Source organism: Cotesia glomerata, linkage group LG1 (assembly GCF_020080835.1).
Source record: "Cotesia glomerata isolate CgM1 linkage group LG1, MPM_Cglom_v2.3, whole genome shotgun sequence".
Taxonomy (NCBI): domain Eukaryota; kingdom Metazoa; phylum Arthropoda; class Insecta; order Hymenoptera; family Braconidae; genus Cotesia; species Cotesia glomerata.
In genome coordinates this window covers 8,595,688-8,622,683 of record NC_058158.1, presented here as the reverse complement: position 1 = coordinate 8,622,683, position 26,996 = coordinate 8,595,688, and the positions used below count along the sequence as shown (strand labels likewise).

The 26,996-nt window shown below is 28.0% G+C and overlaps 1 protein-coding gene across 2 annotated transcripts in view; it reads left to right on the top strand.

The window, feature by feature from the left end:
- Positions 1 to 2,802: 2,802 nt before the first annotated feature.
- LOC123269049 (tyrosine-protein kinase Drl) overlaps positions 2,803 to 26,996 on the top strand; it is a 238,310-nt gene continuing 214,116 nt past the window's right edge. The window contains exons 1-2 of one of the 2 annotated variants that reach the window (XM_044734562.1): positions 2,803 to 3,517; positions 4,427 to 4,540. The gene's annotated coding sequence lies outside the window, so the exon portion shown is untranslated. Of the gene's footprint in view, positions 3,518 to 4,368; positions 4,541 to 26,996 lie in introns of those variants that run through there. The other variant, XM_044734568.1, reaches the window with a different exon arrangement.

Below are 26,996 nucleotides of genomic sequence, written 5' to 3'. Positions count from 1 at the left end.
TAAGTGCAATTTTTTAAAAATATTTTTTTATTGCTAATTCAATTAATAAAAAAAAATAAAAATTTTTCGCTGTCGACTAATTTATGAAACTAAAATTAGCCGACAGTGAAAAAATTTAATTTTTTTTTTATTAATTTAATTAGCAATAAAAAAATATTTTTAAAAAATTACACGTATAGTTTTTCAAGATTTTTGCATGTGTATTTTTTTTTGTAATAGTTTTATTAAAAAAAAAAAATTCTATAAATAATCAGCTGTCTGCTAATTTTATTTTCATTGAATTTTAAAATATACAAAAAAAAAAAAATTAAAAAATTCAATTTATGAATTTTTAATTTTTTTTTTATCTAGAAAATTTATTAAAAAACATAAAAATTGCATGTCTGCTATAGTATCATCCTTCAGCTTCATCCGGTACCTGTTAAGCTGTAAAATAATATTAATAACTTAATTTTACAATTACTCGAAATAACAATAATAAATAAGAATTTAAAAAAAAACCTTATAATTATTAAACAACAATAATTTAATCCCCAAGGTTATACCCAGCAATTTTCATCCCGGAAGATCGTGTGCAAGTGCAATAAAAAAAAATAAACAAAACTTGACATACTAATTTACATAATAATACACATTTAAAAGAAACTTTTCTTTTGAAACATTTCATTTAATATATTATTTTAATTCACCGAGTGATTTTCTCAACAATAACATCATTTGTAATTAAAGTAAGTTTAATTTAAATTTCTATTAAAAATATAATAATTACAATATTTTAAACGAAATAGAGCGGTTGACACACGAGCGGTACAGTAAGCGACTGAAATATCGGTAGCCGACATCTTACTGCGTAGTTGCGCGGCGAGCTGCGCAGTTGGTAAAAAAGTGACAGCGTTCAAAAATAACGGTCAGTGCCGCCATCTTGAAGTCACTGGCGTTACTTGAGTTCGGGAGTGAGACGGAGAATGACGTTAAAGTTTTGATAATTTTTTTTATTAAATAAATTTATTCCAAATAATTATTTTAAATAAATAGTATTTTTATGATAATTAATTTAGCACATATTTAATGATATTAAAGTTAGCAGTCGCTTGACAATTTTTTAATTAATAAATTTGCTCCGAAAAATTATTTCTAAAACATTGGATTTTTTATTTTCTAAATGTCAATTTTTTTTGACATAATTTATTTGTTAAGAAAATTCTTAAAATTATTAAATATCTGTTAAATTAATTTTTATAGATATTTAATAATTTTTGGAATTTTTTTTAACCAATAAATTATGACAAAAAAAATGAGAATAAAATATTGACATGTAGAAATTAAAAAAAATTATAAATCCTATTTTTTAAAAATAATTTTTCAGAATAAATTTATTAAATAAAACAAAAAAATTATGAAATGTCTGCTAACTTTAATTAATGTGTATTTTTTATGTTTTAAAATTTCTACATGTCAATTTTTTTTATGATCATTAACTTAAAAGATATTTAATGACATTAAAGTTAGCAGTCACTTGACAATTTTTTAATTAATAAATTTGCTCCGAAAAATTATTTATAAAACATTGGATTTTTTATTTTCTAAATGTCAATTTTTTTCTTATTTTATTTTTGACATAATTTATTTGTTAAAAAAATTCTTAAAATTATAAAATATCTGCTAAATTAATTTTTATAGATATTTAATAATTTTTTTTAACCAATAAATTATGGCAAAAAGAATGAGAACAAAATATTGACTTGTAAAAATCAAAAAAATTATAAATGCAATTTTTTAGAATAAATTTGTTAAATAAAATTAAAAAATTATCAAATGACTGCTAACTTTAATTAATGTGTATTTTCTAATAACATTAAAGTTAGCAGTCACTTAACCATTTTTTAGTTTTTTTTAATAAATAGATTTTTTCCAAAAAATTATTTTTAAAAAATTGCATTTTTTATTTTTAAAAATTTCTACGTCAATTTTTTTTCTACTTTTTTGCCATAATTTATAGCTAAATTTGTCATTAAAGACAAATTTGGGAACTGGGGAAATAAAGGATAAAGGGGGAGAAGGGACCTTACTCAGTAGGAATTTTTTTTTCGGTAACCGAAAAATAATTCAGACAGCCCAGACCGGGACTCGAACCCGGATCATTTGGTTACGCGCCAAAGGCTCTACCAGTTAAGCTATCCGAGACATTGTCCGTAACTACCATTCCGTCACCTAATAAGACCTACCGAGTAATAAACACCACCGTCCATCTTACGGTAAAGAGCCATAATTTATAGCTAAATTTGTCATTAAAGACAAATTTGGGAACTGGGGAAATAAAGGATGAAGAGGGGAAGGGACCTTACTCAGTAGGAATTTTTCGGTAACCGAAAAAATAATTCAGACAGCCCAGACCGGGACTCGAACCCGGATCATTTGGTTACTTTTTGCTATAATTTATTGGTTAAAAAAATTTTTAAAATTATCAAATATCTGCTAATTAATTTTTAATAATTTTTAGAATATTTTTTAACTAATAAATTATGATGTTGGGTTTGTTTATTAAATAAATAAATAAATAAATAAATAAATAAATAAATGACAAAAATAATGAGAATAAAATATTGACATAAAAAATTTAAAAAAAAATTATAAACGCAATTTTTTAAAAATAATTTTTTAGAATAAATTTGTTGAATAAAATAAAAAAATTATAAAATTATCGCTAAATTTAATTAATGTGTATTTTTTATGTTTTAAAATTTCTACAAGTCAATTTTTTTTTTTTTTGACAATTTATTAATTAAAAAAAATTATTAAATAAATTTTCATAGAGAAACAAGTTGCCGGGCAGTGAATATAAGTGTGTGTAATTGTAAATTGAATCGTATGTAAACATGGACACGCGACTGCACTCGATATTGCAGACTGTCATTATTATGAGCTGCCATTACATGGCGAAGCTGGGATCGGAATAAAAAGAACAGATAAAAATGACAATAATGACAAGAAAGAAGACAGAGGTTTATAAATAAGGGAGAAAAAAGGCTTTGACACTCTCATTGTACAAATAATTGCAATACTAATCCTAGCCCACTACATAAGGACGAGCTGGCGGAGCTACTTCCAGAGCCAAAGTACATACGCACCCCCTGACGTAACGTATAGTAGTGAATAGTAGTATAAAGTTCGCGGAATGACAGTCGCGATAATCGAATCAGACAATAGGGCGTTTAGAAGTGGCCGAGCCGAAAACGGCAGGGGCGCGACCCCGTAACGGATAGAAATAAAATAGATTCTAGAGTTTAGTTGTATCCCAGTGCCAGTGGTTGATGTCATCAGGAGGATTCTGATGAGTTAAAAGTAAACGTACAACGTATGCAGACCCCAAAGGGCCACACGTGACTTTTTATCCCTCAATATCTGTATCTTCTATGTCTATATCACGAAGCAGTTGTTAAGTCTGCTTACGACCAAAATCTTTTTATTTTTTTAAACGTCGATCAGACTTAATTCCTCTAAACTCTAAACAAATAAGGTATTTAATCTTTAAATTAAATAAATTAATACCAAAGGACGATTTCTTTTATAAATTATGACATTAAAGTTAGCAGTCACTTGATTATTTTTTAACAAATAAATTTGTTCCAAAAAATAATTGCATTTTTTATTTTTTTAAATTTCTACATGTCAATTTTTTTTTTGCCATAATTTATTTGTTAAAAAAATTATCAAATATCTGCTAAATTAATTTTCATTAAATTATTACATTAAAGTTAGCAATCACTTGATTATTTTTTATTTTTTTTTAACAAATAAATTTGTTCAAAAAAAGAATTTTTGAAAAATTGCATTTTTTATTTTTTACAATTTCTACATGTTAATTTTTTTGCTATAATTTGTTTGTTAAAAAAATTATCAAATATCTGCTAAATTAATTTTCAATAAATTATGACATAAAAGTTAGCAGTCACTTGATTATTTTTTAGTTTTTTTTTTTAACAAAGAATTTTGTTGCAAAAAATAATTTTAGAAAAATTGCATTTTTTATTTTTTAAAATTTCTACATGTCAATTTTTTTTTATAATTTTTTTTGCCATAATTTATTTGTTTAAAAAATTCTTAAAATTATCAAATATCTGCTAAATTAATTTTAATTAAATTATGACATTAAAGTTAGCAGTCACTTGATTATTTTTTTGTTTTTTTTTAACAAATAAATTTGTTCCAAAAAATAATTGCATTTTTTATCTTTTAAATTTCTACATGTCAATTTTTTTTTATAATTTTTTTTGCCATAATTTATTTGTTAAAAAATTTATTAAAATTATCAAATATCTGCTAAATTAATTTTCATTTATAAATTGTTTTATTTTTAGTCAATGGAACTCAATTGACAGAAAAATTACGACTAGATCAGTTTTTTTTTCTTTTTTCAGCTTGTCAGCGCTGCGGGACTCCAAATTTATATCTGTAATATTGAATCCAGCGGTTTGTAAACGTGGAATCAGTTGCTGCTCATAAAACAGCAATAGAACAGCGAGTAGAAGAACTAGAACAGGTAAGTGGTAGTAGTACTTGGCAGACATAACAATGAAAGTACCGTAAACAGTAAAAAATAAATAGTAAAAGAGTTTTGTCCTTGGTTGGTTCTTAAAAGGATAATGAGGAAAAATTAGTGGTGCGTAAAGGTACAAAAAATAAAATCTTAAAACACGATATCGTGTTGTTAGAGAATGTAGACGAAATAAAACCCTCGTATGGATTACTACAAGTACACATATGTTCACCTGTGTTTAGTTGTTTGGTATCCTACGCTGGTAACCCATCACTTGATCACTTGTTCAGCATCAAATGCTCCCGATGATATATTTATACTCTACTTGGTAGCATATTACCTCTTATATTAGTCTTGAGTCTTGATCATCATCTTCATCTCGCGTTTCTTGTTTCTTGAGTATACGCCGGTATTTAGCGGAGTATATTGAGTGGTGATGCAGAGATGGGAGATGGGAACGCCTCCAACAGGACAAAAAGATTCTAACAGAGTTCATACTGGATATACCATATAGCGTATATGCTATATTCAAAGCAACATTGAGATCTCGACTTGATAAAACATTGAATACCTCGCTTCTTGGTTCGCCATTCAACAGCCATCTCGTCCATTCATCCCCTCTTCATTACTCCTTAGCTTCTTTTTTTTTATACACTTATTATGTGGATGCATGTATGAGGAGTCTACCTTCAAGTATAAGTAATACAAAATAAACTGGAAATGTCATCGGTTAATAGTATAGACGGTAGACGTTTTAATCTTCGTCATCTCGCGTCAGCACATCAACCATCAACCTCTACACTTTTTTCAATTGAATTGAATTTTCTAAACAAGAATTTTATTATTTGTTTAAAATATTGAGAAGATTTTTTTGGCTTAACTGATTCTAAGATTTCTCTTGATTTTTTTTTTGTTGGGATATTTTCTTTTTGTGTATTCACACATTGCGACTTGTTACTTCCTAAGTTTTAAATTTCAGAAGTTTATTGTTGCCTGACTATTTAATATTTTTGTTTTTCATTAATTTTATTTGTAAATATTTTTTTTTAGTTTATTAGTAAATTTATCTGGCCTTTTGTTTTCTTTTTTAAAATTTTTTATAATTTATTTTTATTTATTTGTAAAGAAACTCCCTCGGCAATTTACAACAATATGTTACGTTTTCATCTGTAGAATGTTTAGTTAATATTTATATACAATATATAGATTTGAGAGAAGAGAAAAACAAAAAGAAAAAATTCTTAGTAATTGATAATTGATAGTCACTAATTGATAATTTATAATTGATAGTTTATAATCACTATTTGTACACCTGGAATGTTATTATTTTAGAATCACCTTTTTTGCTTCACTTTTTATTTTATTTGCTGGTCCTCCAAAAATTTTGTGATATTTGTTTATTTATTTAAAATAATTTATTACAGAGTTGTCTCGGTGTATATATTCAAGTATTTTATCAAAACGGGTAGAATGTGACGGATGATTTTTCATTCTATTCAAACTGAATGAATGCTAAGTGCTCTTGGATCTAAATCCTCTGCTATTTTCTTTTAATAAAAATGTCTGGTAATGCAAGAGCATATAAATATTTTGAATAATTTGTCACGTCAAAAATACATTTTTCTTTTAGTATTTATAAATAACTAGGGTAGCTTGGCTCTACATTCGATATTAATTTAATTTTTTAAAATGAAAAATTCACTCTTGAAACCATCTGTTTCAAGAATGATAAAAAAAGTGGAATATATAATAATAATTTTTTATCATTAAATTATCTTGTCAATATTTTTGGTCTATTGAAAAAATTTTTAAAGATAAAGGTAAAGGTAATAATTTAAAAAACATTGAATCAAAACTTGGAGACACCAAATAATTCATAGAAAAGTATAAATAAACCTCAATTGAATTATTCACAAAGTAATGTTAGTACAACATATTTTAACCCTTACAAACTATAGTCCGCATCTATCGTAGGGTATATTTTGCGAAGACGATGCGGGTCGATAAATGCTACCAAAGGGTCCAAGAGGAATAAGTGATAACAATAATAAAAGAACGACCTCCTTCGAGTTCGTCCAGTACTTGTGCCCGATGTACTGGAGCACATAAGGTACCAAGTAAGAGGAAAAAGGACAGGTATAGGGGTAGTTTCAAAAACCGGTACACCAATTCCACTCTCAAAACTTCTTTATTATCGCATTTGTATTTGGTTTTCTAAAAATATATAACATCAGCCCGACCCGGATGACAGACGGAACAAAGTAGAGAATATATAAACCGGAGTGCCGCCACGAGCATTATATTTATGACCCTCGACACCTCTCTACTTTGCCTCCTCAATCAAAAAATAAAACATTTTTTCTCCTTTTTTTTTCTCGGTCTTTTTGAGTCTTACACTTAAAAAATAAATATTTATGTCGTAAATGCTTGTTGGATTGTGAATCTTTACAATATTTAGCTAACAAATTTGCAGTCCATGTAAAACTTTTAGAAAAATTGACTTAATATAAGAGAATAAATCTTGAACCAAGCAAAATTTATGAAAATTAAGTCAGCCGACATCTAAAAATTTTCAGAATTTTTTTTAATTGAAAAATTATTACAAAAAAATAAAGAAAAATCTTCATTTGTAAAAAACTTGAAAAACTACAAGTACGATTTTTAGAAAATATTTTTTAGTTCCAATTTAATAAATCAAAAAAATTAAAAACGTCGGCTAACTTTAGTATCATGCAAAATTTGTTTGTTCAAAAAATTTTTTTCTTTCTATTTTATTTTTTGTTTAAACAAATTTTAATTTTTTTTTTTACTAATATAACAACTAAAGTCACTTTTTAAAAATTGATAATTAATTTCAAAGCACATATTTGCGACACAATTATATTGTATCAAGTTATAAAGCTTAGAAAAAATCAAAATATCGATAAACATCTCGAAGAAATATGAGAAAAAAAATGATGTGAATAAACAGGTAACATCTGATAGAAATTTCGTCGGATCCCCGGTGACTAATGATCACCATCTGATGATTTATTCCCTGGTTGAATTTTCCCATGGGATCGTATGTCACGTGTTGAAATTGTTCATCATTCTGATCACTATGTATAATGTATATTACATACAAAAACAGTGTAAGAGTGGATGCGTTCGTGTCATCGGTGTCGCGGTAGAGTTAAAGCCGTAGTTTTGAAAGAGACAGCGAATGCGCGAAACACGCATGCGGGGGTGTTTTAAGGAGGCGTGGCAAACTAGAACGCAACCCTCGGATGCTTACCCTCTGATCGTAACATCAACGCCTGGAACCTTGTCGTATTCACTTTAAGCGCTTTGTGTTACATGCTATTTTATGCGTTATAGTTACAATAATCTTCATGGAACTGGGGTGCCCTTTCAACTTTACCAAGTCATCGAGAATATAATTTTCAATGCTTGAAATTGCGGTTTAAACTATCATTTACCCACAAGCTATGTCATTATGTACTTGAATCATCTACAAACTTTAATTTTTAATCATTCAAGTGCCGAAAGATTTTCGAGTTTTTGGCCAAACTTTAATTTTATTTTTTTAATTAAATTTATTTGCATTTTTTGACATACTTATTATTATTATTATATTTATTCTCAGAGAAAAAAATCAATTTATAATTGATCTTTCTATTGCAGATCAAAATTATTATAACAATTCTAACTAGCAACCTTGCAGTCACTATGTGACTGCCGTGATTTGTAAACTATAAAAAATTAAAATTTTGCTTTATTAAATAATGACTTTCATTAAATTGTACTGTCTTTTCTTAAATATTGACGTTTTTAAAGATATAAGCTCATCCCGATGTTACACTCATCAAGAGCTTTCATTTGAGTACCCACATGCATTTTAATATATTTTTCATATATTCATATATATATAAATATATGAAAAATTGATGTGGGTACTCAAATGAAAGGTCTCGATGAGTGTAATGTCGGCGTGAGCTTATATCTTCAAAAATCTCAATAGTTCACAAGATACAAGGTCATTTCTTAATTATTGACATTTTTGAAGATATAAGCTCATCCCGATGTTACACTTATCGAAACCTTTCATTTAAGTACTCACATGGCAATTTTTATATATTTTATATATATGGTATTTGTGAAATATATAAATATATAAAATATATGAAAAATCGATGTGGGTACTCAAATAAAAGGTCTCGATGAGTGTAGCATCAGGATGAGCTTATATATTTAAAAATGTCAATAGTTCACAAGATAAAAGGTCATTTCTTAATTATGTATCTAGAGATAGAGCATTTTTGAATGAAGCCTAAATACTTATCGTAATAAATTGACTATCGGCGAGAGTGATATGAAACCTTGAAAAGGCACAAACTCAAATCAAGATCTTTGCAATGACTCTAAATTTCACTAAAAAAACCGATTTTATCATACGACTATCCTGGACACAAAATTTTCTTATTCTCTTAATAATATAGATAAAAAAGCTTATTAACGTTTGATGTTTTTTATGATGAACACATTTCATTTTTATAAAATCATCATACAAGATACTTAATATATAACACATCAACAAAATTGTATCCAGATAATAGAAGCTCCACGGGGATTCTCCGATACGGAGGAAATAAATTGAAATAGATAAACGAGCTTCTACATACAATAGATGATAGGTGTCGAGAATAGATTAGATTGGTGTTAATAAAAATGGTTTTCGTGTGAACACTTGTATTCAATAGCATATGTGGTACATCGTGAATGATATCTTGTAGTTCTGTAGATCAATGTTTATTACTCTGTGATAGAGATGTCTATCCATAATTGAATTTTTTTTTCTATCACATTAACGGTAGTTTATTGCAAATTAATTTTACTTTTAAAAATATGACAAAACTGTTGCAGTCATAAATAATATTTTGTTCTGTACACTTTTTACATTTGTTTTTTTATTACCTTCGATTACTGGAAGTTATTATCGTAATCCGATTATAGCTGGCAGCATTGTAAAATTTTTAATGGCTGGGAAATTTTTTTCCTCGGAAAAACTCAAAACTTAGAACCTTTTTCTGCAATTAATATTACTATTAACCTTGCCTTTGGGACTTCCATTTTTACAATTTAAGGTGTATTAGTTCTTTGGGTCTTTATTTGGTTGTAGATTTTAAACTCTGACAATAATACTTAGTTTTCTCTTTCTTATCTTGAAGACTTTACTTCTTCTTAGAACTAAGTAAATAATACAGGTGCACATAATGCTTTTAAAATCTTATTTATTTCCTACTTATCGTAATTTATATAATTTACAACCCAGAATATAACTTTTAATATTTTTTGTTTTATGAATAATTAAAACAATATTCGCGATTTTAATAAAATGTTTAGAATAAAATCAATTTTTTAACGATTGATGGAAAAAATTAGCTACGTAATTTCTTATAAATAACACAATTGCTCTTACAAGTGTTTAACTTTATTTTTAACGGTAGCCTTCAGAATAATGTTCGAATTATGTTTGAGGCTTAAAAGGAAGAAAAAATAGGATTAGTTGAGAAATATTGCATCCAATAAATTTTAGATATTTTTCAAAAGGTTGTATTTTGAAAATCTAGACCTGCCCAAGAAGATTATGTTCGTTTTTGGGATATTACTTTCTTATTTACAGATAACCTGAGATACACTTCAAGTAGTTTGTTTAAAGTCTTTAGAAGGCGCAAAAATTATTTAATGTTTTCTAAAATAGTTTGTGTACATACGGGTACAGTAAAATGTATTTTAGTAACGACGAGTCAGAATTTTAAAAGCTATTTTATTCTATTTCATTTTAACCATTTTTTTTTTAAATACCAAAAGTCGTTTTAGTGATTTTAATTTAAAAATTTTCAAATATTTTTTAAAGAAAAAAATTCTTTTAGTCGACTTAAAATTATTAATTTTTAAGATGTGATTTTATAGATAATTAAATAATCATATTTTAAAGAAAAAAATAATTTCGTTATAAAAAATTGACGTTGAAAGCTCAAATTTTTTACTGATTTTTCTTTTTATTTTATGTAGAAAATATCTCTCTGCAAACTTATGGTATAATCAAAAATTTTACAGCACGTCAAAATATTTGAAGTGATAAAAGTCAACTACGATAAAACAATCACAATATTTGCCTCTTAAAAATCAACAAAACTCCCAGAAATTTTGTCTCATTAACTCACCCATAAATAATGTGTAAAATAATCTCTAAGAAATGAATTGTTAAATTCACTTAAGATGACCTCTCTGCAGATTTAAACTTAAGGGATTAAATCGGGGAAAAAAAAATTATCATTAAGAGAACTGACGTCTAGACAATCAGACAAAATAGTCAGTTCACAAAGGTTTTGACTTATGGCTTCAGTTAAGAACTCAAGTTTAAAGGGAGAATTATTTTTTCATTGCTTTTTAAGAAAGGTCAACTTTAAATTGTTGTAAATATTATTGGGTCGCAATCTTATTGGCAATTGGGTACAATAGGTATTCAAAAACACAACTTCTGCACTAAAGTCTATTTGTGAAGTCTCTGATATATATATATATATATATATATATATATATATATATATATATATATATATATATACTACTTTTCTAATAATGAGCCATTTAAATATATAACTAAATGTACTTTGATATTATCTCTGACACTTTAAATGAACGAAAAATACATTTAATGCGATTTGCGGAACAAAAGCTTTAACATAAATTAAGAGATAGTCTTAGCTGTAAGATGATAGTGTCGTTAGACGTTCTTAATTAAAATTCCAAGTGTTTTTTTTAATTTTGATATTACAATAATTAAAAGCTTGAAATAGAAATTTATTACATGATTTGATTTTTTACTATTAAAAAATTTTTCTTTAACAAAGTTGATACAAATAATGATTCGCAGCAACAAAAAGATCATCTAAAATACAAAAAAAATCAGCTTACTTCTTTGTAAGACCCTCTAATTGTGGTTTTAAAGGCTGAAATCAAGAAACAATAAAATTGAATTTTTTATTTTAATGACCTAAAAAAGTTTTAAGGTTATTCACCTAAAAAAAGGTTTCAAAATTAGTTGTTCGAGGGAATACAAAGTATTAAGAAAGCAAAAACGTCTATTTACTTTTAGCTTTATCTTTTTTTTTCATCTCACCCTTAGAATAAAGTATATTATTTGGGCATGAAAAAAAAAAGACAAAAAAAGAGAAAAAATGTCGAAAATCGCTTAAATTCCACGTATCCTAAACTCTGGAGCCAAGAGTCTGGCAAAGTCTTGGTCCTGGAGCCAAGAGAACTAAACACCAAACGCAAGAGAGAAAATTATAAAGAAGCGAGTGAGTGGTACCTGCCCTTAAAATCTTATATGCTTCCGGAAGCTCTTTGTTGTCGAAGGTATTGAATAACGCGGGTTTCAAACTAAAGAAGCACTTCGTCAAAAGGCGAATCGCTGGAAGATGCAAGTGGGAGGGCTCTGGAGTCGTCGGTATGTTGTAGAAAATACACATAATATATGAGGAGAAAATAAAATTTTCGTCCGTATACATCCACTCTTACGGGCACGGTAATTTGAGATGTGGAGGAGTACAGCCAAAATGAGAACACTGCGGGCTTTCGTTTATACTTGATATATAACAGGAACGAGTGGGAGTGTGGAGTATAAGTAGGATAAGGCACTATTGAGAGACTGACAGCAGCACTGTCAGCATCACAGTGACGCAGGGCTCGAGTTACGTCACTGGCTGTACACCAGTACAATGTATGCTGTTGTGCTTTTTCAGGGTCCATTCACCAATCGCTTGCTGGTTGCTGGTGCGGGCGAGATTCCGAATCACGAGGGATCCTCAAACGCCTCGAGAACCCAACAGTTTACACTTTTTGCTATGGACGACTTTGCTTGACGCCATTTTCAAATACCACCGTCTTTTTAGTCGTTTTTTAGTGCTCGAATGAAAGATTTTTGCTAATTTTATTCAATTTCAATCGTAAAGTGGTACAATTGTTTTATTTATTTATTTGTAAAGAAATGCCCTCGGCAACTTACAACAATATGTTACATTTTCATGTGTAAAATTTTTAGTAATGATTTTATACAATAAATAGCATCAGTAAAGAGAAGATAGATTTAAGAAATTTTAAAAATTTAAAAGAAGAGAAAAACAAAACAAGAAAAAAATGTTTAGTAATTAATACACTGATAGAAGGATTCCTTAACATTTAAGAAGATTTCTTTGTATTTAAGAAATCATTTCTTAAACATCATTTCTTAGTATTTAAAAAATATTTCTTTGTATTTAAGAAATATTTCTTAAATACTAAGAAATATATATATTTTTTAAATACTACGAAATATTTCTTAAATATTAAGAAATATTTTTGAAATACTAAAAAATGATGTTTAAGAAATGATTTCTTAAATACAAAGAAATCTTCTTAAATACTAAGAAATCCTTCTATCAGTGTAATTTAATCACTAATTGATAAAATATATCTGATAGTTTATAATCACTATTCGTACACCTGGAATATTATTTTAGAATCACCCTTTTTGCTTTACTTTTTATTTTATCTGCTGGTCCTCCAAAAATGTCAATATTAATAGCATATTTGTTGATGACTTTACCTATTCTGTATATCGGTGCACGCGTAGAGAATCGCGACCTTATTAATGGTAATTCCAACAATCTTAGTCCACGTAGACAAGTGCTAGGTACAATAGAATTGAGCCGTTCAACCAGACGTTTTAAAATTATAATTTTTTATTTATTTGTCAGTTTTTTATTATCTTAACTTTAATTTTCTGTTGAAAAATCAATTTTTATTCAAAATTTATTGTTGATAATTGCATTTAAAAAATATGAAATTCATAAATTTGAAAATCAAAATTACTTTTGACATGTTTATTCACACTGTAAATCAAAGTATTTTAAAAATGACTACACAGAAAAAGAAATTAATTTGAATCAAGAGAAAAATTCTTGAATCAAGAAAATAATTCTGAAAAGTTTCAGTGTCTTGAATCAAGACGAAAAATTATTGAATCAAGTAAAAATTAATTAAACCAAGAAAAATTTCTTAGTTTAAGAATTTTTCTACTCAAATCAAGAAGATCAAGTTCTTCAAAATTATTTATTTGATACAAGTTAATTTTTTTTTCTGTGTACAAATGGGCATTGAACATTAGGAAATTAAAACACGTGGAAGTGTTTTAAAAGTGACTACAATGCTTCAAGATAGGAACAAGACACTTTATGTATGTTTTGCTAAAACACTTGGATTTGTATTGTAAAAATTAATTTTCCTTGAATTATTTTAACATTTATTACACATGAAATTTTTTAGAACAATTGTTTCATTTCTTAAAATTTTTATTATGAAACATTTTATTTCATGAAAGCATTAATTTCTTAATGACTATCGAACTTACTGCTAACTCAACAAAAGTTCTGTTAGTTCAATCGGGGTAAATTATATGGTTCAAATAATACGAACAGATCATAGCCATTTATTGAATAAAATAAAGCTTTATCAACTAATTTTTACTTATTGCACCCCTCATAGCGCGAAGCGCGTGAGGTTGTGCTTTATACTCGACTCGTCAAGTTCAAGCAATTTTGTGATCTTTAAATGCCTCTATCACAAGCATACTACACTTATACAATGATATAAGTAGATGTACACCGAAAAAACACTTAAATTAAACCATCTTTTAATTTCTAAAATCATTTTAAGTTGCTATTTTGAAAAAAAAAAACGTTTTGAAAAAAATTTTACGTGGACGTCCGGATGTCACCCCATTTTGGATGTACCAACGATTACTCCCGAACAAATTGATATTTCAAGACCGGACCTTTTTTATTAGTTTAAGAATTCGATGAACTGGGTCCGTATTTCATATCAGTGGCCTAGTTTGTGTATTTTTTTTTTAATTGAATTTTTATTAAAATTCACTACGATACAACCGTACAAAGCCAAACGAACTTTTCTTATTTGTCACGTGAAAACTATGGCGCCACTTGATCAAGCTAGATTTTTTTAGACTGCGTGCGCATATGACAAGAAAAAAGGGCGCCGATGTTTAAAAAAAAAATAAAAAATACTCTGTAAGAAATTACTTAATTATAATTTTTTTTTTTTTTTTTTTTAATCACACAATTAATTGTTTTCTTAAAAAATGAATGAGCGTTATGAGGCGTGCACTTTTTGATTTTCCAAACTTTTTTTTTATTTAAATCCTATTTTTTATGGTTTAAATCCGTGAAAAAAATTTTTAAAAAAGTACCTCGTTAAAAAGCAAGTCCGTGAGTAAAAAGATTTAAAGAAATTCCCACCGGTTGACATATTCCAAGTTGTTATGTACCAAAAAGGAAAAAAATGAACATGGATAGGTGAATACGTAATCGGAGGCCGGATGTTGACGCCCAGGATGGGTGTACGTATGTCTTGCAAGGTCTTCTTGAAGATGTCTTCGCCTTGTTCACTCCTTAGTCCTTCTATTGAATCCGAGCATTGTTAAGATAGTCTCTGATTTCTGATCTACCAGCCAGTGAGCCAGTGCAACTTGTCATCGTTGTGACGCGTTACGCCCACTTATCCCGGCAAAAAACGTTCGTTATGTCAGCCAAGACGAGAATCCCAGTCGGTTATTGCTTTAGCATATTTTTTAACATTAAACTTTTGTTAATTTTAGTTTTTAACCGACTCTTTTCACTTACTCTACTCTCCAGTCTCGTCTCGTGTCGATCCACGCTCTGATTTTCATAACATTGAACTTCCTGCCGACTAACGGACATTAACCGGTCGCTATTAATGTATATATTTTGCCGGTCGCGAGCCAAAAACATGAAGACCCGAAGATGTGTGTGTCTTTTATATGAGACAAGAAATATTTCAAAAGAATTTTTTAAAAATAATAATGATATTGAAATTATTTTATAACCGTCGAACTTTTTATTCAAAATTCATGTAGCTTTTTGCCTTTTTCCTCTCTGAAGACTGTAATTTATATTTTCAAGATTCATTTTTACAAAACCATCGATTATAGATCGAATAATTTGTAAAATAAGCACTTGTATAAATTGAATTTGTTCTTGGAATTTTTTTATTGAATAATATCTATACTAATAAATGGAGAGCCGGTTTTTTTGTCCGGTTATACTGCGAAAACTACTGAACCGATCGGAATAATACTTATACCATAAGATGCAGCGTGCACTGAGAGACAATTTTATTCACAGCAAATAAAAACGCCTATTTGGAATCTTTTTATGTTAGTACTACTTGTCAATAAATATTAATTACATATAAATATCAATTGTTTTGCAATGAATAAAATTTTATTAGTATTTAATAAAATTTTATTAGATACTAATATGTGTTTATTAAAACCACCGCCAGTCTCGCTTTAACGGCAACCATCTTTAATGCTAAAGTCAATGCGTAAAATTCGGAGTTATTGTTTATTAATAGTAAATAAAAATTAAAATAATTATTAAAAAGTGAAGAGTGTCTATTAACCAATGGATGTTTTATTAAAAGAAAGGGATTTAGATGCATTGTGGCCAATTTTTCAACGCAAATAAAAATTAAAATTTCTTTAAGTAATTCAATGTATATATGTGTATGTTTATAACCTGCTTGTGGTTAGCCTTATTTGATTTTTAATTTTAATGTCATCACAAGTGCGAATGGTACCATTGTTATATCATGTAGTGATTTTCAATAAAAGAAAAGTTAGCTAAATATAATAAATTCTAATTATTTTTTTATAAATATTCATAACACTGAAGTTAGCCGTCAGCTGTCAATTTTAAAAATTTTTTTAACAAATCAATCACAATAAAAAAATACTTCTAAAAATTTTCACTTGTAATTTTTATTAATTTTCACATGTGGAACTTTTTGATCATATTTTTTTATAATAATTTAATTGCTGTAAAATAAAAAAAAAATTTTTTTTTAATTTATCTGTCAACTTCAATGTCATTAATATTTACCTTTAAAAATTAAAAAAAAATTTCTATGTATTTGCATTACAAAATTCCATTTCCTAATTTACATTTTTTAATTTGAAACTATGAATAATCGTCAATAGTTTAACATTATTTGGTGATAATAGATAGATTTATTATAAAATTTGTTGACAACCATTTATTAATAAAACAAAACCGATTATGACGTTTTTATCTTATTATTCATTGATTACTAAAAAACTAAGTTATTTTGTGTACACTGACAGAAAATTTATGTCGACTCAAGAGATATTTTCTTGATCTAAGAATTTATTTTGGAAGACAAATGATTATTTTGCTTTAAGAATTTCTTGTCTTGATTTAGATTTTCTTAGCTTAAGAGCTATATTATGTTCAATCGATACATTTAAGTTTTTCAATCAAAATAACATTGTCGTTTAAAAAACTTAAAATAATTCATTAAAGTATATTTCAAAAACTAAATAGTCTTTAATTGTTATACCAAATAAAAATTATTTCTTGGAAATAAGTAAATTAATGAATGACTCAAAAAAAAAGCCATTCTTAACACAAGTCGGTAACATCTTGAATCAATGTTATCGCCTATCTTGAACCAAGAGACAAAAATTCTTGAAAGAAATATATCTATATATGTCTAGTTTCAAGAGTTCAAGTTTTGAAGAAAAAAAGTTTCTTGAATCAAGATTATTTTTCTATCAGTGTATAAATAAAAACGTATTATACACTAATAAACGCGTATTAAATACTAATAAACGTTTATTAAATATTAATAAATACGTATTAAATACTAATAAAATCTCAAAACTGGTCCAAATAAAAATTTTATTTGTATTTAATAAAAGCGTTTATTAGTATTTATTAAAACTGTCAGTGTGTTTCGGAGAAGGTTTTAGTATATGATATGGTGGTGATTACTTATCCGGAACCTATATTTTTTTGACTTATAAATAATGAATTTTTATTGCAACTAAATTTATGCTATTCGATTTTAATTTGTTTAAAATAAATTTTTTAATTCTATTGGTTATGTTTATATACTAGGCAAATTTCTTCACTTATGAGACTTGCAATTTCTTTAACTGAAACTTTCAATGCTCATTACAAATTTTTTTTTTCATGTCAATTATTATTTATTTTTGTAAGAAAGACACGGGAATGTTATAATGATTGCACATTGAAAGTTACAATGAATATTAGCTAGAATAATTACATGGATAAAAGGTGCATGCCAATTCGATAGAATTGGGAATCTGTGCAAGTCAAAACAATAAATAAATTTCAAGTCTAGATCTAAAAATGCAATTCTATAAAGCGCCCGGCGAAGCGGGCGAGTAACAGCTAGTAATTAATATTAGATTTATCTATATTATTAAGAGAATAAGAAAAATTATGTGATTAAATTTGATATCGTTGGAAAAGTCTTGACCTGGAGTTGGGCCTTTTCATAGTTTCATATCATTCTCACCAATAGTCAATTTATGATGATAAGTACTTAGGCTGCATTCGAAAATGCTCTATCTCTAGATACATAATTAAGAAATCACATGTGATTCACATTTGTAACATTCATTTTAACAAAACCATCGATTATTGATCAAATAATTTGTAAAATAAGCACTTGTATAGATTGAATTTGTTCTTGGAATTTTTTATCGTCCTTTTTTTATTGAATAATCATATGTATAAAAGAAGTTTCTTTATAAGTATATATAGACTTATAATAAGAGAATAATTCAAACGTAATAAGGTGGAGATGATGGGTGTATGAGCGAATGAAAATTAAATTCATATCGACATGGAACGGAAAAATAGTAAAAGTTCACTCGGCAAACTTCCCATGTTAAATTAGTTATATATTAGTTGTAGCTAAGCGATGAGTGTATAGTTCTCATGAGTTTATGAATTTCACATATGGTGAAATATCGACAATCATTCCGTGTATCGTGCCGTGGCCTGTTCACTTTTTCTCCCTCACCCTCAACTAGGTAGATGGATTATGTATACCGCCGACCGCCACCCTGTTTGTCGAAATACGCACTATACTACAAAGTGATGTGTAATGTGCTCAGTGGAGAGCTTGTTGAGTGTACATGTATACAGAGAATTAGAGCAGACTAGATCATCATTTAGAAATAACAATCACTTGCCCATATGCCTCGAGATTCCCATGGCGCCCCCGCGAGTTTTTAATTCATCGATATTTCATAGAAGGGAAACAGGTTGCAGTCTGCCGTCTTTTTTTAACCCTTTGTTTTATTGTTTTGTTTCAAATTGAGTTATTAAATTGTTTTTTCAAGTATATCTATGCACAATATGAAAATATATAAATATATTTACTTTTATTTGGAGATTTTTGATATGAAATTGATAGAATGTTAATTATTGTTCAAAATTAATAGTGCGTTACTTTGTCAAGCTTTAACAATAGTTTTTAAATTTTTTTATACAAGTAGTACAAGTCAATGAACGAAGTAATGCTAGCAAATAATTTTTAAAAAGAAAATCTGGCTCTTTTTAAAATTTGTTTATTTTATTTATGAGCCATCCATTCTGTGCAAAAAATATTAGTTTAATTTTTTTATTAATATTTTGAAACAAATATGGCTTATTATAAATTTGTCAAAAATTTTCTTATAGCTGATCATTTCAATATTTTTTCTTTAGTTGATTTAAATGATAAAAAAATTTATTTCTTTTATAGTTTTTTATTAAACTAAATTAAATTTTTTATTTTTTCTAACGGGTGAAAAAAAATACAAGTTGTTTTAAATAATAATACAAAATTCTTGATAAAATTATTACTATTTATTAAAATAATAAAAAAATATTTAAAAATCTTAAGTAGAATATTTTCTTTTAAAATAAAATGATAGTTTGTTTAAAAATAAATCGAAACTAGCAATTATGAGATTTTAAAGTTACTAAGCAGGTGAGCAAAAATGTTAAGACGTCATTTGAGACCTTAAAGTATGAATATAAGAAACGGAAGGATATACACACAGACATTCAAATATAAGCGCGTGTATATGTATAAAATATATATACAGAGGGTAAAAATATTTCTTTAGCAGAGTCAGTCCTTCACGACGGCTTATCCTCCATTACGCGGGACTAGTCTGTGAGTATTTGAGCTCCCTGCAGTTATAGAGTAGCCTACAATGCTTATTTTCAATTTTTAGTCCTGACGGACACTAGATCCTACAGAGACTAACAACCCAAGCGTATCATTGCCATAGGATTACCGCGACTTGTCGTTCTCTTGTTCCAATGGGTACAATGCATCAGGCGCTTTTTAACAAATATATGTCAACCTAATTTCGCCAGATCCCTAATTCCGTCGATCACTAACGATAAAAATTTTCAGCTCTGTATCTCCCATCGCCGACATTTAATCCCGACAAATGAGGAGAGTCATACGTGTAGATTAAAATATAAAAGCGCTATTCATTATTTATTATAATACAGTAATACCTATTTAAATTTTCTTAGTTCCCATCAGTCAGCAACTTTGTAATTGATGTTTTAATTTTTTTTCAATCAATTAAATTACATATTTGTATGCACACAATAGAAATAAAATTTTTATTCATCATTAAAATATTTTTAACTTCCCGCTAAAAATCTCAGATTTTCAAAAATCGGGAAGTTATTGTTTTTACCCCGTTTGGCAAAAATCGAGTTTTCATCAGATCTCGACGTTTGAAGGTCACAGGAAGCTTCCCTGACTACCCCCGCGATGTTGTCACTATGTCTGTATGTATGTATGTGTGTGTGTGTGTGTGTGTGTGTGTGTGTGTGTGTGTGTGTGTGTGTGTGTGTGTGTGTGTGTGACTATGTGACTCGCTTATAACTTTTGAACGGTTGAACCGATTTCATCGCGGTTGGTGCCATTCGAAAGGGCTACACTGAACTTAGATTTCCTGAGAATTTGAACCGATTCGGACCGATAGATTTTAAGAAATCTTGAAAAATCTTAAAAAAAATAAGAAAAAAATCATTTTTGAAAGTAGTTTTTTTGGAATATCTTTTAAACGGCTCTATCGATCAACTTCAAAAACTAATCCGTCCTTAAGCTTGAAAATCCACGCCGATCGGCGTCAACCCGATCAAAATCGGTTGATTTGTTCGAGAGATAGCGTGAACGAAAGAAAACCGAAAGAAAACCGAAAAAAGTGTTTTTTTCACATAACTTCGTCATTTCTTCTCGGATCGTTTTTGATGATGTAGAATAATTTCAGAAGTTAAAAAACCGCGTCGATTGCTGCCGAAAACGTGGAAATCGGTTGATTAGTTCGAGAGATATCCTCGACGAAATATTTGGAAATAAGGATTTTTCAACATAACTTCGACATTTTTCGGAATAACTTTCAAACAGCTCTACCGATCGATTCCAAAAACTAATCAGCTCTTAACATCATAAAATCACGTCGATTGCCACCAAGCTGGTCAAAATCGGTTGATTCGTTCGAGAGATATCGTGAACGAAAGAAAACCGAAAAAGTGTTTTTCAGAGTTACTCCGAAATTTCTAGTTTGACCAATTGAAACTTAGAAATTATTTATAAGGCTTAAAAAACTACGTAGAATGCCGCCAACCGCGTAAAAATCGGTTCATTCATTCAAAAGTTATTGCGGTATGAACATTCAAAAAATAGTGTTCCATGAAACTTCTATCAGACTTTTGAGCTCAAAGAGCTCAAAAGCATAGAAAAGGTATCTTTTTGAGCTCGGAGAGCTTAAAACAACACACAGATTGTACTTTTGAGCTCGAAGAGCTCAAAAAAGCGGCCAGGTATTAACGGAATTAGCGGGAAGTTGCAGGGATGGCCTTTAGGGTCAACCGTTTTCCTAATTTTTTATTTAGGGTTACTTTTCGAAACTTCATATAATTGCATCTAGTATGTAAAAAATATTTTTTTTTTATTTATTAGCAAGTCTAATAATAATCGACGAGTATGTATAAAATTTACTCACGAAGATTTACCTTCAATTGATGTAAACCTGCATATTGAAAAAATAAATCAAACAGCTTATTGATTTGTTCAGTCAAGTAGGGGAATCCTGTGCGGTATTAGGGGAACGGAAATAAGTAAGACAACATGTTTTTTGTCAGTTTTCGATGTACATAATTTGAATTAATGAAACATCGTCATATTTTTGATTCTAGGCAAGGAAAATTACTTTATCAAAAAAAAAAATATACATATATTTATTCACAGTTGTCTTATTTTACTCAAAAAATATTACTTTTTTATTTATAATGGCAATGATATACCGTTATTAGTTTTTCTGGGTACGCATTTTGACCCCAAAATTTCCCTTTCGTTGATCAGCTCCCTTTTTTAATATTCAAAATGTCAAAATTGAAGTTGAAGAATAATTCAACAGTTTTCAAAATAATTTTTTATAAAATTAAAAATGAAAAAATTAATATTTAAGTTCTCGTTCATATTTAAAATATTTAAATAACTTGATCTTGGGAATTTGGACAATACACTTAGAGACAATTTTATTCACAGCGAATAAAAACGCTTATTTGGATTTTTTTTACTTTAGTACTACTTGTCAATAAATATTAATTACATATGAATATAATATGTTTTGCAGTGAATAAAATTTTATTAGTATTTAATAAAATTTTATTAGATACTAATATGTATTTATTAAAACCACCGCCAGTCTCGCTTTAACGGCAGCCATCTTTAATCCTAAAGTCAAGGCGTAAAATTCGGAGTTATTGTTTATTAATAGTGAATAAAAATTAAAATAATTATTAAACAGTGAAGAGTGTCTATTAAACAATGGATGTTTTATTAAAAGAAAGGGATTTAGATGCATTGTGGCCAATTTTTCAACGCAAATAAAAATTAAAATTCCTTTAAGTAATTCAATGTATATATGTGTATATTGCATGTTTATAACCTGCTTGTGGTTAGCCTTACTTGATTTTTAATTTTAAAGTCATCACAAGTGCGAATGGTACCATTGTTATATCATGTAGTGATTTTCAATAAAAGAAAAGTTAGTTAAATATAATAAATTCTAATTATTTTTTTATAAATATTCATAACACTGAAGTTAGCCGTCAGCTGTCAATTTTAAAAATTTTTTTAACAAATCAATCACAATAAAAAAATACTTCTAAAAATTTTCACTTGTAATTTTTATTAATTTTCACATGTGGAACTTTTTGATCATATTTTTTTATAATAATTTAATTGCTGTAAAATAAAAAAAAAATTTTTTTTAATTTATCTGTCAACTTCAATGTCATAAATATTTACCTTTAAAAATTAAAAAAAAATTTCTATGTATTTGCATTACAAAATTCCATTTCCTGATTTACATTTTTTAATTTGAAACTATGAATAATCGTCAATAGTTTAACATTATTTGGTGATAATAGATAGATTTATTATAAAATTTGTTGACAACCATTTATTAACAAAACGAAACCGATTATGATGTTTTTATCTTATTATTCATTGATTACTAAAAAAACTAAGTTATTTTGTGTATAAATAAAAACGTATTATACAGTAATAATAAACGCGTATTAAATACTAATAAACGTTTATTAAATATTATTAAATACGTATTAAATACTAATAAAATCTCAAAACTGGTCCAAATAAAAATTTTATTTGTATTTAATAAATTTTTTATTTGTGCATGAGCCAAATACGTGTTTTACTAAATACAAATAAGGGTTTATTAGTATTTAATAAAACTGTCTCTCAGTGTAAATGAAGAAATTAAATTATACGCAATGTTTCGCTAATTTATTTCAGTTTCATCAGGGCAAACTAAAAATCAATTGTAATTTAAAAAATGTTTGAGATTATGAAGATACTGTTTTACTCTATTACATCTATTGACTATGTAAAAACCAGACGAGGATGTTAACCATAAGAGTAACCATTGATTTTTGTTTTATATGTCAAATATTTGTATTAACTAAAAATTATTTTTTTTTTATTTTGAGTTTGCCTGATGAAGCTGAAATAAATCAGCGAAACTATGCAATTTTTATAATTTAATATCTCCATTTATTGTCCAAATTTCCAAGATCAAATTATTTAAATATTGATGAAAAATTAAAAAACTTTAGTAAATAAATAATGGTAATTAAAAATCAAGTACTACAAAACTATTGCAAATAAAAATGACCATAAAAATGATCTTTCTTTGTTAGAAAAAAAAAAAGTATGACCGAAGACTTGAGTACAATGTTCGCAAGACACCTTTCAGGTCCTGTGAAAAAAAGGCCGCTTTACCGGATGAGCTTAGAGGCAAAGAAGTAAGAAGAACGTCTTGTCACCGCGGCAAAGACGGGAGAGCCTCGTTAAATGCAATACCAGTAAAACAAGGCGTAAACAGTTGAATGCCCAAAGAACTAGGATTACAGAGGGAGAAAAAGAGTAAGAGAAAACTATCCCTTCTCTCCGTTTTAGTTGGTTCTGATGGTCTTGATCTTTGGCCGACTTCTTTTGGACTCTTTGGTTTTATCCCTTCATTATTCTATATTATACGTACACATACAAATATCCATGCATGTATTTTGGATACTGGTATGGAAGAGGAAACAAGATGGTGAAGATAGCGGCGACATGAGAAGTCGAAGGTATACCTGAATAAGGGATGCTAGTGGATTAAAATTTTTTGGACGCTAAGCACGAGCCTCACTTCCTATTTCGATTGTATTCACCTATGCTTTCTGTTCTGGAGTTTTTATAGTTATACTTCATTATATACTGGCGTCGACTCAATGTGATTGAAGAGAGACTTACAACCGAAACTGGCTAGTGTCGCGATTATTCCTTCCGGTTCTAAAAGCGGATCCATGGAGCCTCGGCGTCTGTGTAATTTACAAACTTAAACTCAAGATCAAAATTAAATGTGCTTTAAATATTTTGTTCTTCAATTAAAAATTTTTAACTTTATTTAAAATCAATTACATAATCATGAAAAATATTTCAATTTATTTTTGAACTGACAGTTTTTTAAAAAAAGTGAACATAGAAAAAAAGGTTCATTTGAGCCAAGAAAATATTTTTCTTGAGCGAAAAAAAAAATTTTTTTTCGACACAAGAAATTTCACTTATTCCAACAAAATTAATTCTCTTGCTTTAAAAAATACGTATCTTGATCCTAGAAAATTTATTTAATTCAAGAAAATCTTGTTGTTTTGAGAAAATTCAGCCTCTTGCTCCAAAAAATTAAATATAAAGATAGAAGTGAATTTTCATTAATATTTTTATTGATTAACATGTCAAATGGGAAGATCAAATAATATTTCATCATTTTTTTTCATTCAATATGTATAATTGCACGCTAAAATAATAAAAAATGGGTATCAAATATTCAAGAGAAAAATTTTCTGAGGGTAAGAAAATTTTTTTCTTAGCTGAAGTAGGTGGCGTTGCTTCCCTAAAGTATCTAAAAATCTTGATCAAATATAAAAATTTATTGTATCAAGTATTTATGATAATTTGAATTAAGAAAAAATTACCACCAAGAATAGAATTTCTCGAATAATTTTTACTTCGGCCAACACAACTTCGGTCTTCCTTCAGGCACCTGAAAATTTTTTTGAGCCAAGAATTTTGTTCTCCAGTCAAGAAATTTTTCTTTCTGTGAATCTTCATTCTTCGGACAGAAATCGACGCAATTGTTTAGAACCAGCACACGATCACTCGTAAAATATTTTAAAAAATAACAAAAAGCTCTTTTGTCCGTGTTTGACAGCAATAATCTACTAAAAATTGTCCATTTATAGAGTGAAAATAATTGTGACTAAATAAATAGTAAATATAATGACAATAACCCCGTCAACTGCTGTCGCAGCAGTGCATTTAAGTCAACGTTTAACAAAGTGACAAAAAATACACGCGACATTTGCCCTAAAATAACAAAAAGTCCGAAACATCGGTGCCCATTATTGTTACAACAAATATATTTTCAGGATGCCCGTAGCAGCTTTCATCGAATCTGTTATTATCAAAAGCAGCATTAACAGACTCATCGTTGAATAGCGATGAGATGAAGTCTTATTCTTTGGCTTTTATACACATTTAACCCCTGTCCGGACAATCGTATTTTGATTTGGTCCCCATATTACCAGCCGTTTAGCCACAGAGTTTGCCTTCTTGACAAAGCGACTTGAGTCTCGTATTTAGTGTTGAAGGTTATAGTGCACTGGATAAACCTACATTCATACATCCATGGAAAAATAAATCCATATACATCAACAATCAGGCCCACTGATGGCAAGCACGGGAATATAAACGCCTTTGTGTTTAAGATTTTCGACGGATAGTTGCGTGGATAATCTTCCCGACATATTGCGCTAAAGCCAAAATGACGTATGGTTCACCGAGCATACGCCAAACCCGGTGAACCTCTGCAAGGCATCCTTACCCACTTTTTCAGTACAGTATAAAAAATATCTGTATTATATATATCCAGAAGTTTTTTTTTGGCTTTCTTCGTCTTGTTTTTTGCCCAGAGGTTTATCCTCACTCTCTCATTCTCTTCTCTCGATCTCAATCACGATGAAAGTTGCCTTGAATACACATGCTGCCTCCTAAAATGTGAAGTGCCACATTGCCGGGAATACATGTCTATTATATTGAGACGCGGACATACATTTCTATTATTCTCTCTGTATATACTCGAACATTCAGTCCTGGAAGTTTTTATAATTCAAGTTTAAATTCACAAGTCTTGTCTTGTTTTTTTAAGTGATTTTTACGATTGATATGTCGAGTTTTTTTTTTACTAAATATTTTTATTTTTAAATTTATGTTTGAATTTTTTAAAAATATACAAACATTTTCAGTCAAGTTATTTTCAACTGAATTTTTTAATAATAAGTTAGCTTACTAAAGTTAGCCGACGTTTTTAATTTTTTTCATTTATTAAATAAGAACTAAAAAATATTTTTTAAAAATTGCACTTGAAATTTTTAGTTTTTTACGAATGAAATTTTTTATTTTCTTTTTTTTTTTGGAATAATTTTTTCAATAAAAAAAATTCGAAGAGTTTTTAAATGTCGGCTAACTTAATTTTCATAATTTTTTATAATACTAAAATTAGCAGATATGTGACAATTTTTTTATTAAATCAATTATTATAAAAATAATGTTTTAAAAAATTCGCATTTTTATTTCGTACATTCAGATTTTTTTTGCTAAATATTTATAATCATAATTTAATTATTATAAAAATCAAAAAAATTCTTAGACGTCTGTTGAATTCAGTAGGCTACAGAATGATAGTCTATCATAATATTTTTTCTCAAGAAATTTCTTTAGAAAAAATGAATGAATAAATTTTTTGGTGCATAACTTATTGAACAGATGAATTATTTAAATAAAAATCTCTTGAAGCGTTAATATTTTCTATGATATCATTTACTCGTTGACTATGCGATTATATTCACCCCCTTGGGTACTT